Raw genomic sequence first — 12,232 nt, 5'->3', positions numbered from 1 at the left:
AAGTAAAATAAGCATTTTAGTTAAAATTAAAATTGTCTCTACCTGTAGCGGAGAATAATGTGGTGACAGGCCTTTGTTCAAACGTTCATAGCAAATGTTGTGATAGGGATAGAGACATGCGATTTTAGGGTTTACAAAGATAATACGATAGAGAATAATAAAAAGTAATAAAAACCACCTGTTATACGGGCATTTTATGTACTTTTGGTGTTGACATAGTATAAGGGGCTATATATTTTGGAGTTTGCGTTTACGGTCACGCAGAAATAGGATAGCTAAAAATAAGTTTGATAGGTATTTATAATTATGTCGAATCGCTTTCAGTGAGAGTAAAATAGTGATTGTTAGATTTACTATTGTTAACTACTCGAATTTTTCTCGTTGAACATTCCTATTTTCAGTTTAATATAAATCGTTTGCAGAATTAGCGCGCCTTTAAACTCTAGTGAGTTTGATTGATATTTTGGTAAATCAGTTAGTTATTAGATAGTGATACCTATTATAATTAGGGATTAATTTTTGTTCCATGTGTATGTATCACTTCTACGAGTGATTTTCACCATAAAATAGAAATAAAACCACCATGATTACCATAAACGGAATCATCCTAATTCGTCAGAACAAACATGTTCTAAGGTTTATTCACACCTTCACATTAAAGTCCTCGAACTAAAAATACCATTAGAACTTGTTCAGTCAGTCAATTTCCACCGATCCGATTCCGGCGCGATTTAGTAGCGGAAGCGAACGCGACCGACGCGTGTCGCCGACGCACGCGACGCCGACACTCGTTTGTTTTTAATATAGGCTAAGGCATAGCAGACATGCTGCCTTTGCGATTTGGCAATGTTAGGCTATGCTGTGGCATAGCAGACATGCTGCCTTTGCGATTTGGCGGCTACTTTGTTATCCCTTGTTGATCTGCCCCTGGCTTGACGTTAAAGTAAGGTAAAAGTAAACGTACGAACTGAATGATTACTTCCATACAATAGCTTAAGCACTCCATAAGCTTTCAAGTAGTCAAATGATCACGTGACATTTTAAAGCTTGCAAATAACTTCTATATCATCGACATTATACTTAGGTTAAAACTGCCATCCAAACAACTATCTTCTAGGAAGGTTGATGGCCCTCGCCCACCATATTTTGCCATATTTATGCTAAGCTTAAAAATGCTTGTGATTTATGCATTTCTAATCATCATGAAAAAGGATTTAAAAATCATCAGACTGAAATGCTAACTTATATCTTATCTGCCATGAGCATCTAGGTTTAGTCAGTTCTAGACCTAGATCCGAATTGTGGATCCACTAACACTAACTCAGTAACCGTAGCCACAGATTAGATAACATGCCGCAGCGCCCACCCCGCCAGTGTTAACACTTATACTATGTTCGCTACCGAACTACGCGTCGACTAAAACTCTTTCTAAGTCGGCAACATTCGTTAGAGCAATAAACAAAGTTCCGAAGGTAAATTGAGTTTGATTCGCTGTACAGCCGGCACGAATGCAGCCCCGTAATTACTGAAATTGGTGGCGTGCTTACGGGGTGTACTGGGGAGCGGTAATTGTGTACTTTAAGACTTATTATGGCCGAACACAAGTTCTGCTACAATGAGGAAGTAAAAATCTATTTATGCTTGGCTTAATTTTTACCCTATTTCGTTAGTAATCATGCAATCGTTGTTAATAAGCTTACTTGAGCAGCTCAGACCTAATGAACACAAAAAATAGAAGGTGCAGGGAATCCATCAGTGACCTCTGGTGTAGTCTATTCCAGTGGCAGGCGAAAATCAAGGCACTGTCTGAAGAAATCGTGAGAAAATATTTTGTTACAATCCAGCTTTGGACTCTGTATAACTATTTCTTAAAAAAACTCTTATTTCAAAATTAATTAAAGTAGAGTAACTTATTAGGAACGTAACTATTGTAATTTAAAAACATAACCCTTCCTGCGCAGTCGGGTAAAATATCAAAGCTTCCATTTCTTTCACACGGAATTGCAAAATAACTTAAAATTAGTGCTTCAATGTGAACCATTTCTTGAAACAATTGAAGTCGGAATAAAGTTTAAAGCTCGGCTCCAATTTAGCGTCGTTAGCGGGTAAACGCATTAATTCGTGTAATTTGTCGCGCGCGTGGCGTGTCGCGTGCGGCGCGCACGCATCGCGCGCTTGTACAGGTAAAGGTGCATTCATACCATACCGTGTCTAGTTACTCAGTGAAATCTCAATAAGCTCCAGTGAAGTTATACTTAATCAGAAATGAATTTAAAAAATGCAAAATACGTGAATTTGCAGCCTAAAATATAGAGCATTGAGCTACAGTCAAATTATACGGAAATCATTCTCAATCTCAATGATACTTTATGTTTATTACTCATCATAAGTAATTAATTAGCCGTCATATTATGCCGCTCTTTAATGATATTATTCAATTCATACTAGTCTACATTGCAGGCTTCATTCGGAACTGAATTTATTCAACTTATCTACGTAGCACCGTTTCAAATTTATATTTTATTCGTGCATTCACATAAGTTCTGCTAGAGCCCGTTGAGTGTGAAGACACCTTTACGCGGTTTCACTTCCGCAGTTAAATTGCTCTCAGAATTAGCGCCAAAGTAATTTTCTAACTATACAAAGTAATTACATTGATCGAAATAGTCTAATTCACAAAATACACGAGGAAAGTTCATACTTATAAACCCCCATNTACTGAAGAAAAAATAGATCGGACGTGATCTTCAACTCTTTGGACAAACACTTATTTAAAAACTATTTTTTCTATTTTTAATGCATAACAAGGCAATTATTTGACCACAACTGATGTTAAGTGGGATGCAGTCTAGGTATTCATATTGCCTTCGTAGTATGATCAATTAAAAATAATGAAATATACGGATTTAAATACAAAATTATTGTGGAAGTTCTTGGGGGAGGCTTTGTCCAGTAGTGGACGTTATTAGGCTGAAACGAACGAGCAAAATTCTGTATTCACTATTAATATTAATTGAAACAATAACATGGAATTATTTAGCAAAAACAAATGACCTAACGTGATTATAATGGCAAATTAATTAACGGTCATAAAAATGTACTCAATAATTAATAACAATACAAGGTGGGGATTTTAGTCACCTGCAAACAGCAATATTAAGACGATACTATCGCGATCAGCATCGAACACGCAATAAAACGTATCACATGGTCTATGTATTAATACAAATAAAGTATATTAAAAAAAATATAGCATATTCATTCCTAGCTTCAGAAACAGGCTGACAATAGTGTGTTTCTAGACTTTTCAGCACTGTCACACATTATAAATTACCCCGAAACAATTAAAATCATACGGGATTTGTAAAAGGCTTTATTACTTCTAGGCTCATCAAAGTCACAAATAAGTGTGTCCTTTCGATAAACAAAAGACAATTATCACCCTAACAAACATGCCACCCAAAATATTCTACGCATAAGGCTTTAATTTCAGTTATGTAGTGACTCCACGTGAGTCATAGCATTACTCACGACTCCGTATCTCAAGTTTTCAGGAATCAATTACGACATTGGAAAAGCCCAGTTTTACAGATTTCTACGAGTTTAAGGCTGAGTTGCACCACCTAACTTTGACCGTTACTTTAACGATAACCGGTGTCAAAGTTAAAGTAAGATGGTACAACCCAGCCTAAGTATCTCATATTCTCATGTCATCATAAATGGGTCCCCTACGTAGTTTCGAATACCGCTGTTGCGACGAACGCTGTAGCATTTTTTTTCTACTGCCTCGTAGTTTCGAAAGCTTATGGACTCGACTCGAATGATGTAGTCGCGAACGACGCTGTTTCGAAAATGTTTTCACTGCCTAANATGGCTTTGATGTTTGTTGCTGGCCACAAAAAAATAAGGAACAATAAAAGAAATTGAGAAAAACTTACTGAAGAAACAATAGATCAGACGCGATCTTTAACTCTTTGGACAAACGCTTATTTAAAAACTATTTTTTCTTTTTTTTTAATGCATAACAAGGCAATTATTTGACCACAACTGATGTTAAGTGGGATGCAGTCTAGGTATTCATATTTCCTTCGTAGTATGATCCATTAAAAATAATGAAATATACGGATTTAAATACAAAATTATTGTGGAAGTTCTTGGGGGAGGCTTTGTCCAGTAGTGGACGTTATTAGGCTGAAACGAACGAGCAAAATTCTGTATTCACTATTAATATTAATTAAAACAATAACATGGAATTATTTAGCAAAAACAAATAAACCTAACGTGATTATAATGGCAAATGACTAAACGGTCATAAAAAATTATATTCAATAAATAATTACAATACAAGGTGGGGATTTTAGTCACCTGCAATATTAAGACGGTACTATCGCATCGAACTCGCTATAAAACATAACATGGTCCATGCATTAATACAAAACACATAACTAAACGTAATTTATTTTATTTTTATTTTTATCCACAAGGAGGAAGCTCTTGGCCTTGTGGCATGTTCATTGTTCATGCCTAGTTTCAGAAACAGGCTGACAATAGTGTGTTTCTAAACTTTTCAGCACTGTCACACATTATAAATTACCCCAAAACAATTAAAATCGTACGGAATTTGTAAAAGGCTTTATTACTTCTAGGCTTACCAAAGTACCAGATGCGTTTGTCTTTTTGATAAGCGTCATCGCCTTAGACCTTACAAAAGACAATTATCACCCAAACAAACAAACGATAAGATTCTACGCATCAGGCTTTAATTTCAGTTGTGTAGTGACTCCACGTGAGTCATAGCATTACTCACGACTCCGTATCTCAAGCTTTCAGGAATCAATTACGACATTGGAAAAGCCCAGTTTTACAGATTTCTACGAGTTTAAGGCTGAGTTGCACCACCTAACTTTAACCGTAACTTTAACGATAACCGGTGTCAAAGTTAAAGTAAGATGGTGCATCATGTCATCAAAAATGGCCCCTACGTAATTTTGAATACCGCTGTTGCGACGAACGCTCTACAATTTTTTTTTTCGACGAACGCTCTACAATTTTTTTTTTCTACTGCCTCAAAGTTTCGAAAGCTTATGGACTCGAATGATGTAGTCGCGAACGACGCTGTTTCGAAAACATTTTCACTGCCTCANCTGCCTAATACGTTCCAATCCTATGACTTTGATTTTTTACGTAGTCTCATTCAGAAATAGTCTTTACAGACTAAAAGTGTCATAATAACATGTATGAAATCTTTATAAGACGTTTCTAAGCATTTTTATTGAAATTACTGTTCATTTCAGCATTTCATTTGAGCAGGAGCTCAACACAGACATTTTATCACAAAGAAATATGAAATGGATGATAGCAAAACACTTTCACCACTGCAAATCAAGCACGCTTGACCGCGCCTCCCCGGTTTACGAACCCGCACCCCGCGAGGCGCAAACCCACGGTGAAACGACCGAGCGCTCCCGACACCGAGGGCTGATCGGGGCCCTTTGTATCGCATTTTCGGCGAAGTAACGCCAAATATTAAGTACTACTTGTCTGAGGAAAGTCTATAAAAGGTTAATAACCTTTAGATAAACTGAGAGAATTAGAGGTTATGATTTAATTTGCATGGAAAATCAATTAGAATTCACTAAATTATGGTACGATAGCTGAAATATTTATTAAACGTAGGCAATCCAATATCATCAGTAACTTTAACTTTAAAATGTCATTTGTATTTTTCAAGATCATAAATTAAAGAAGAGGCTTAAAGCTTACGATAAAGCTTTCATCTACTTCTTGATACAACTATAAAACTCCAATAAAAAATAACAATGGCTCACGCAGTCCTAAATCCAAAATTTCAACGCTGAAATTAGGCGGGAGTTTCCCGACTCGGTTAGATATAGCTTTACGCACATCCGGTGCGTGGAGCCTCAAATAGCCGGGGTGGGGGCAGACAGACAGGTGAGTGGGAGGGGGCAGGTGATAGCATTGAAAATAATGGCAATTCACGGCGTTGCGTTGGTATAATTGGATTGATCGCCTCTGTTTGGCAAGGGCATAAATACGGGAGCTTGACCACTGCGGTCGCGGACATGCCTACGTTATTGGCGGGTGAATCATGCGGTCACAGTGTCTGTAATATAACTAGCACAGATTACGCACTGGATTTCGAATTTTACAGTTTTATGGTTGGTTGTGGTTACTAAAGAGATCGGAAAACGATGATGAAAGCTGTGTTTTTTGAGCTTGTACTTGGAAATGCAGTAAATGATTGAGTATTGAGAGAAGTAGATCCTGATAACACTTCAGCGTTTTTTGAAATACTGGAATTATCAAAAAGTTGCAATGAAAAGAGCATTTTTATTTTGAAATAACTCCCACTTTTAATCCAAAAGTAACTGTGAATACAAGCTAAAATACAGTACAATATAAACCGCACCGTACCGCCAGCCACTAACGGTGTTTCCTTCTGAATAAAACATTTGGGTCTTCAATCCTTCAAGGAAAAAGTTAAGGACGCTTTTCTTTCTATTTTAGGACAGACATCTACAACTATATTCATGGGAGATTTTTTCTACAGAAGCTTCCATGATACTGAGTTTAATGAAGTTTCCAATTCCCCTGACATATTTATCCAAAACCAATCTTCATTTCCAAACAGTATCACAAAAGCTCTCAAAACAATAGTGCTCCACAAAAAAGCAACATTGTTCATCCCTTTATGTCAATAGAGATATAGCAGCCATGTCTGCTGCCATCGGCGATGCATGGGGTTGCGGTTATGCATCTATAAAGGGCAGGGGGAATTATAATTGGATCGTTTACTGTCGGTTTTTAAAACAGACCTTCAGAATTGAAATAACACTCTTTTCAGTGGAAGTAAATAAGCTTTTTAATAGCCTGAACCATTGATGGTTAATGATTAGGAGACACTTAAGCTGTACTTTGGAATGGTCAAAGCATGCATTTGATACGGTGTCTTGAATTTGGTCCTGTTGGCTACCGCATAGTCTTATAACACCTCCTCCTCAGCTAAGTCTAAATGTGTGAAAAAGTAGGTACTACGCGATTTAGTTGCTACAGACAGACATGCTTTTAATTCTTCCCGTAAACGATGTTAATATTTACGCCCTATATCACACGTGAAATGCAATTAATGTATTTATTCACTGACGATCAAGCGTTGTAAATTAGTGTAATTTGGCTGTGTCGAACGCATCGATTGACTCCGTAATGCATCAAAAATGCGCTTTCAATTGTTTATGCATCAAAAACAAAGCGCATTCAATTGTTTTCAGCGCAATGACACACAAGTGGAAAACCTGACAGTGAGTGAGAAGTCCTCCAGAACCGCAACTATAGGTAGGTACTCTGCAATAACATTGTTCATCCCTTACAATGGCGGCTGATGGGGCCGCGACGGCCCCCGGCGAGCCCGGTGAATCAGGGGTACGCGTAATCACATGACTCATGATTGAAGGGCTACTTGCGGTTCTCATTTGCTTTTGTTTTAGTTATTATCGGTTACTTTGGTATAATATAATTTCCATCTGGAGGTGGGCAAGAAATAACAGCGATGCAAACTAAAATTCCAAAGAGCATGGTATGCATGAAATTTGTTGGCCAAGCTGAAAGCTATTCAAGTGGAGGCCAAGCAAGGGCAACCGCTGTCTATGTAATAGACAGACTGTGTCATACAGCCTACTAGGCCGCTATGTTGGTACACATATTATACATACAATATACTGAAATGGTGAATGATTATAATAGCATTCCAGCTATGTAGAGAGTTTCACCACAATATCAAATATTCAGATTTTGAAAAGAGTGAAAATGTCATGAGCTCAGTCTTCTGTACCAGTTATTTATTTACTAACCTACGTCTCGCATGTTACACATAAAATGTGTGTTCTATCTAAACTGGTCAAATACCTGCCTTGTTATGCATAAAAAAAACTACCATACTAAAACTTCCTCTATAAAAAGTTATGTTCCGCTGTGCTATACGGCCAATAGAAGTATTTCTAAGTGCTTTCCTAATTGCAATACAGCGCGTAATCCTCAGCTAAAAAGCGCGAATTTGAATAGGTACGTCTCCGTAATGAAATGGCCGGCGGAGGGAATTTGTCACCTCCTCCGGCCGCGTGGAGGATGACAGGAGGTCTGCTAGGGGGAACAGCGCCTCCTAGCCTCCTTTTTTATAGGATCCAATAACAACACATAAACAACGCTGAACGAAAATGATTCTCGATAGAAGAGAAGCGGAATATTTCGGTCGTTCGTTTCAGTCAAATGACGTCCACTGCTGGATAAAGGATTCCTCCAAAAACAACTCGCCCTTGGATTCCGAATATTTCGAAATGTTTAAAATCTTAGAACTTCGAATTTAGGAAAACTGAGAGACAATAATTGTCTTGAAATTTTTTTTCGACTTATTCGTATGATTCTAAGAATAGACTTGATCTTAGTATGTTTGATAAAAAAATTATAAGCCAATGATGACAACATAAATAGCTGCTTATCAACGTCACATCATTGGTTTACCCTGAAGTGTAAGCAGCGCACTCATCTTTTACAATATCTAATGAAGAGGCCGGAGGAGCGTTGTTGCCTCCTCCCATGATGGATGACGCAGAGGGATGAGGGATGCTCGCGGATTGGAGCACAAACTGTTCACTGCTCACTTGGTACAGGATACTTATTTAGAACTAAACGACCTAATATGCCCTATAATAGAGCTATGAAAATAAGCATAAGAGGGTTTCCATAGAAAGCTTTCTCATGAATAAGATAAAAGTAGCAGAATTATTTCATGAAGAATAATGGAAATTTTTAATGCAACTTATTAACAGCATCTTCAAGAAAGAAAACTGATGATGATCAATATTAAAACCAAAAGTTTAATAATTTTCACTACGATGTGACAACGTAATCTTAAATGTACCGACTTCTTTTCCACGTCCAAAGGAAAAAACCTGATAACTTATTTGCTTTTAACAAACAAAATTAAATCACACATTCACGATGCAGCATTCTTCCATCTGCATGTTACTTATGTCGACGTTATTCTGCAGCTAAAAGTAGCAGCAACTAGCAAGTCGGCAACTTTAATAAAGTGGCTGGCGGGGCATTTGTCACCCGGTCACGTAACAGATGAGGAGGCGATGACACGCGGAGGGGGCCGCTGCGACGACACTTCTGTTTTTATATTCTTTGACTAAGCATCTATTCTACTCGGTCACTAATAGGTAATATTACAGCATAATAAATATAGTGATTGAAAAAATACTTTACATACTACGACGACCCCCGTCATTCAGCCACGAAAACTTAATTTGACTACATCTTCAATTTACTCGCGCTACGGGAAACTACGGGAAAACAAAAGTTAGAAATACATTTTTAAATTAATGCTTAGTGTTTAAACATAGCTTAAACCATGATATTTTTAGCGTGTTTGTTTTACATCCCGTAATTACAAATTAAATTCTAATGTTTGAAGAAAAAATATTTATCTACAGTTTCTCAAGTTGAAGGACGTAAGATGTAATAAAATCATCTGAGAGCTAGGCTGCCGATAAAATGACAGTAGCATTTTGCACCGTCGTCAAAGGTCATATGGTTCAGATTAGAAAAGCATTCTTGGGTTTTCTGGCAATATTATAAAATGCAGCATGTCTCTGGGATCTCTACATTAATCGACAACTGCCATAAATTAAGAAAAAATATTTAATTGTGAATTATTTTGTGAATTTACATAAGCAAGCTGGTTTTCAGTGATATACTAGTTGTCACTGAAAACCAGCGTTCTTTCGTTTCGTATTTCCTGAAAACTGAGTTTTGCAATATAAAACTACTTTTCAGCTTTGTTTACTACGTTTTGGTATGCCTTTTACTTTTCAAACTGACTTAACAACATAATCCTGTGTAATACAAAAAGCAATTTCAGCAAACAAATGTAAAAAAGGCAAAATAATTCCATCATCGCTCAGCAGAAACAATTCGCGCATCGGGCAGCGCAGCGCGCGATTGCGATACAACTATCATTACGGCGCACTATTGATTCCTAATCCGCACTTCCGGATGTTACGCAACGCCGCGGGGCGCGGGCGGGGCCCCCTGGCGCCCCCACAAGATTTACAGCGGCCGGCCCGCTTGACGGATGATGGCCAGTCAAACGCTGGCCATGCTATTGTATTGGATGTGCACTTCGGAAACGTTCGGGTATTATTATTTGGGTTGCTTTGTTTTTCCTATTGTTAGACAAAGAACGGTGGGTGTGGGGATTGATGGACGCTCTGATTGATAGATACATTGCAGTTTTGCAAATATAATTACAGTTTAAAAATTGCACGCGAGAAAATTTTGTATTCAATTTTATATTAACACTAATATTACCTATAATTGATAGGGTAAAACATGTTTTTTTATGTAAGTGAGGCAAGACTTGAATGATGCGAAAAACAGACGTGACCTACTTTAAGTTCAAGTTTTACAGACCACATTTAACTTCAGATTTCAGTTGCTATTTCGTAGTAGTTAGTAGTTATAAGACAACTTTATTTTAGCAAATAGATGAGTTTTGTACACGAAAATAAAAGAAACTTAATTACATTCTTTACACAATCCACGCTTTAGAAGCTTAGCTCTACTAGAGATCGCAAAAGAACAAACAATCAAACTAACTAAAGCTCAAAGTAAGAACGTCTACACTTAATACACATCTTTTCTGCGATCAGACACAAGATCTTCAATAAAATAAGGTGAGTGGGTCAATAGGGTGTCCATAAGTACCCCATAGCGGGGCGTACGGAACCCCGCGGGGCCGTGGGGCGCGGGCAAACCGATTAAAAGACGAATAACTAGGGACTTGGGCGAATTCACGAAATTATTCCACTTCGATAGCCGGGGAGTTTATAAAACGGCCCTCCATTATGAGAAATGCATAACCATTTTACTGTGTTTTGTTGTTCTAACATTGTAGCGTTTGAAACTTTCCAAATTGTTAGTAGCATATTGAAAAAAAAAACTTAAATATGAAAATGATCAAAAGACACCTACCTACTCGAAATAAAATATTGCATTCAAAAACAAACGAACAATTGGAATAACAGATCATCTCGAACATTATTGTTATACTTTATAGGTCAATTATGTCTTGATAGTTTAGAAATAAAAGACTTGTAACGATTTTTTTAACACCCATTCGGTCGCACGATACAGTCAATAATACCAGTTTCATTCATAATGTCGCATGAATACGCAAATGTAGAAATTCCACATGAGTATACTAAAATGTGCTATACGAGTGTTATGTATAAGTGACTATACCCGCGAAACCTCTGACGCATGAGGGGTGACTAATAACGCAAATGAAAGCCTATCTTAAGGTTAAATTGTAACTGTAAGACAATACACGTCTTTCTTGTGCAATCCGTATTTTACTAAAACAATAACAATAACTGAGTTTCCAAGTTCTGATTTCTTTGATAACTTTTCTTCATTAAGCAATCAATTGTGCAACCGATAGCTGAAAGGTTTCAGGGACGATTTTTCAATAACCAGCAAATTGTATGGAACTAATTTCAATTGACATTTGTACATATTTTGTAAGAAAAATCCTATTTTTTCTGTGAGGATGTGTGAAATGTGTGACTTGGCAAATGTGTTTCTGAATCTGCCATACAAGAACGAAACTTTTTACTTATGAAAGAATCGTATTACTACTTTTGCTACAACTATTTACCTACCTAACAACATAGAAACAACGAACAACATCTCCGTAATGTAGATTGATTATACGTCAATGCCAACCTCAAGAGCTCTACCTACCTCAACATATTTCAGGCTACACACGCCTTATAATGTGGTATCATTGTAAGGCGCATGTAAGAAAATTGCGACGCACATTGCAGAGTCGCAGCTACGAGTACCACAGTCATACTACGACGTAGAGCAAACAAATTTGAAGCCAACAAAATATATCTGTTAAACTAATTTAGAATAAGTCAATATATTTAATAGCTCAATTAAACTACCACCTACACAGATTACATTGATTGCACTGATAAGTCGATAACATTTTGATGACGACAAAACACTCGCACATTTAAAAATACTCAATAGACGTCATTATTAATGCAATGCCTTTCCGATTTAAGCTTAAACGGAATTATTCAAATTTGCATTTTAAAACCGTCCCTTAAATATGACATTACAATCAGATCTTGCATTTTTGATC

The sequence above is a fragment of the Ostrinia furnacalis genome, unplaced genomic scaffold (assembly GCF_004193835.3).
Source record: "Ostrinia furnacalis isolate ACB-3 unplaced genomic scaffold, ASM419383v2 OfSCF4519, whole genome shotgun sequence".
Lineage (NCBI taxonomy): Eukaryota > Metazoa > Arthropoda > Insecta > Lepidoptera > Crambidae > Ostrinia > Ostrinia furnacalis.
The sequence above is the reverse complement of the archived record's forward strand: the minus strand, read 5'-3'. Positions refer to the sequence as shown.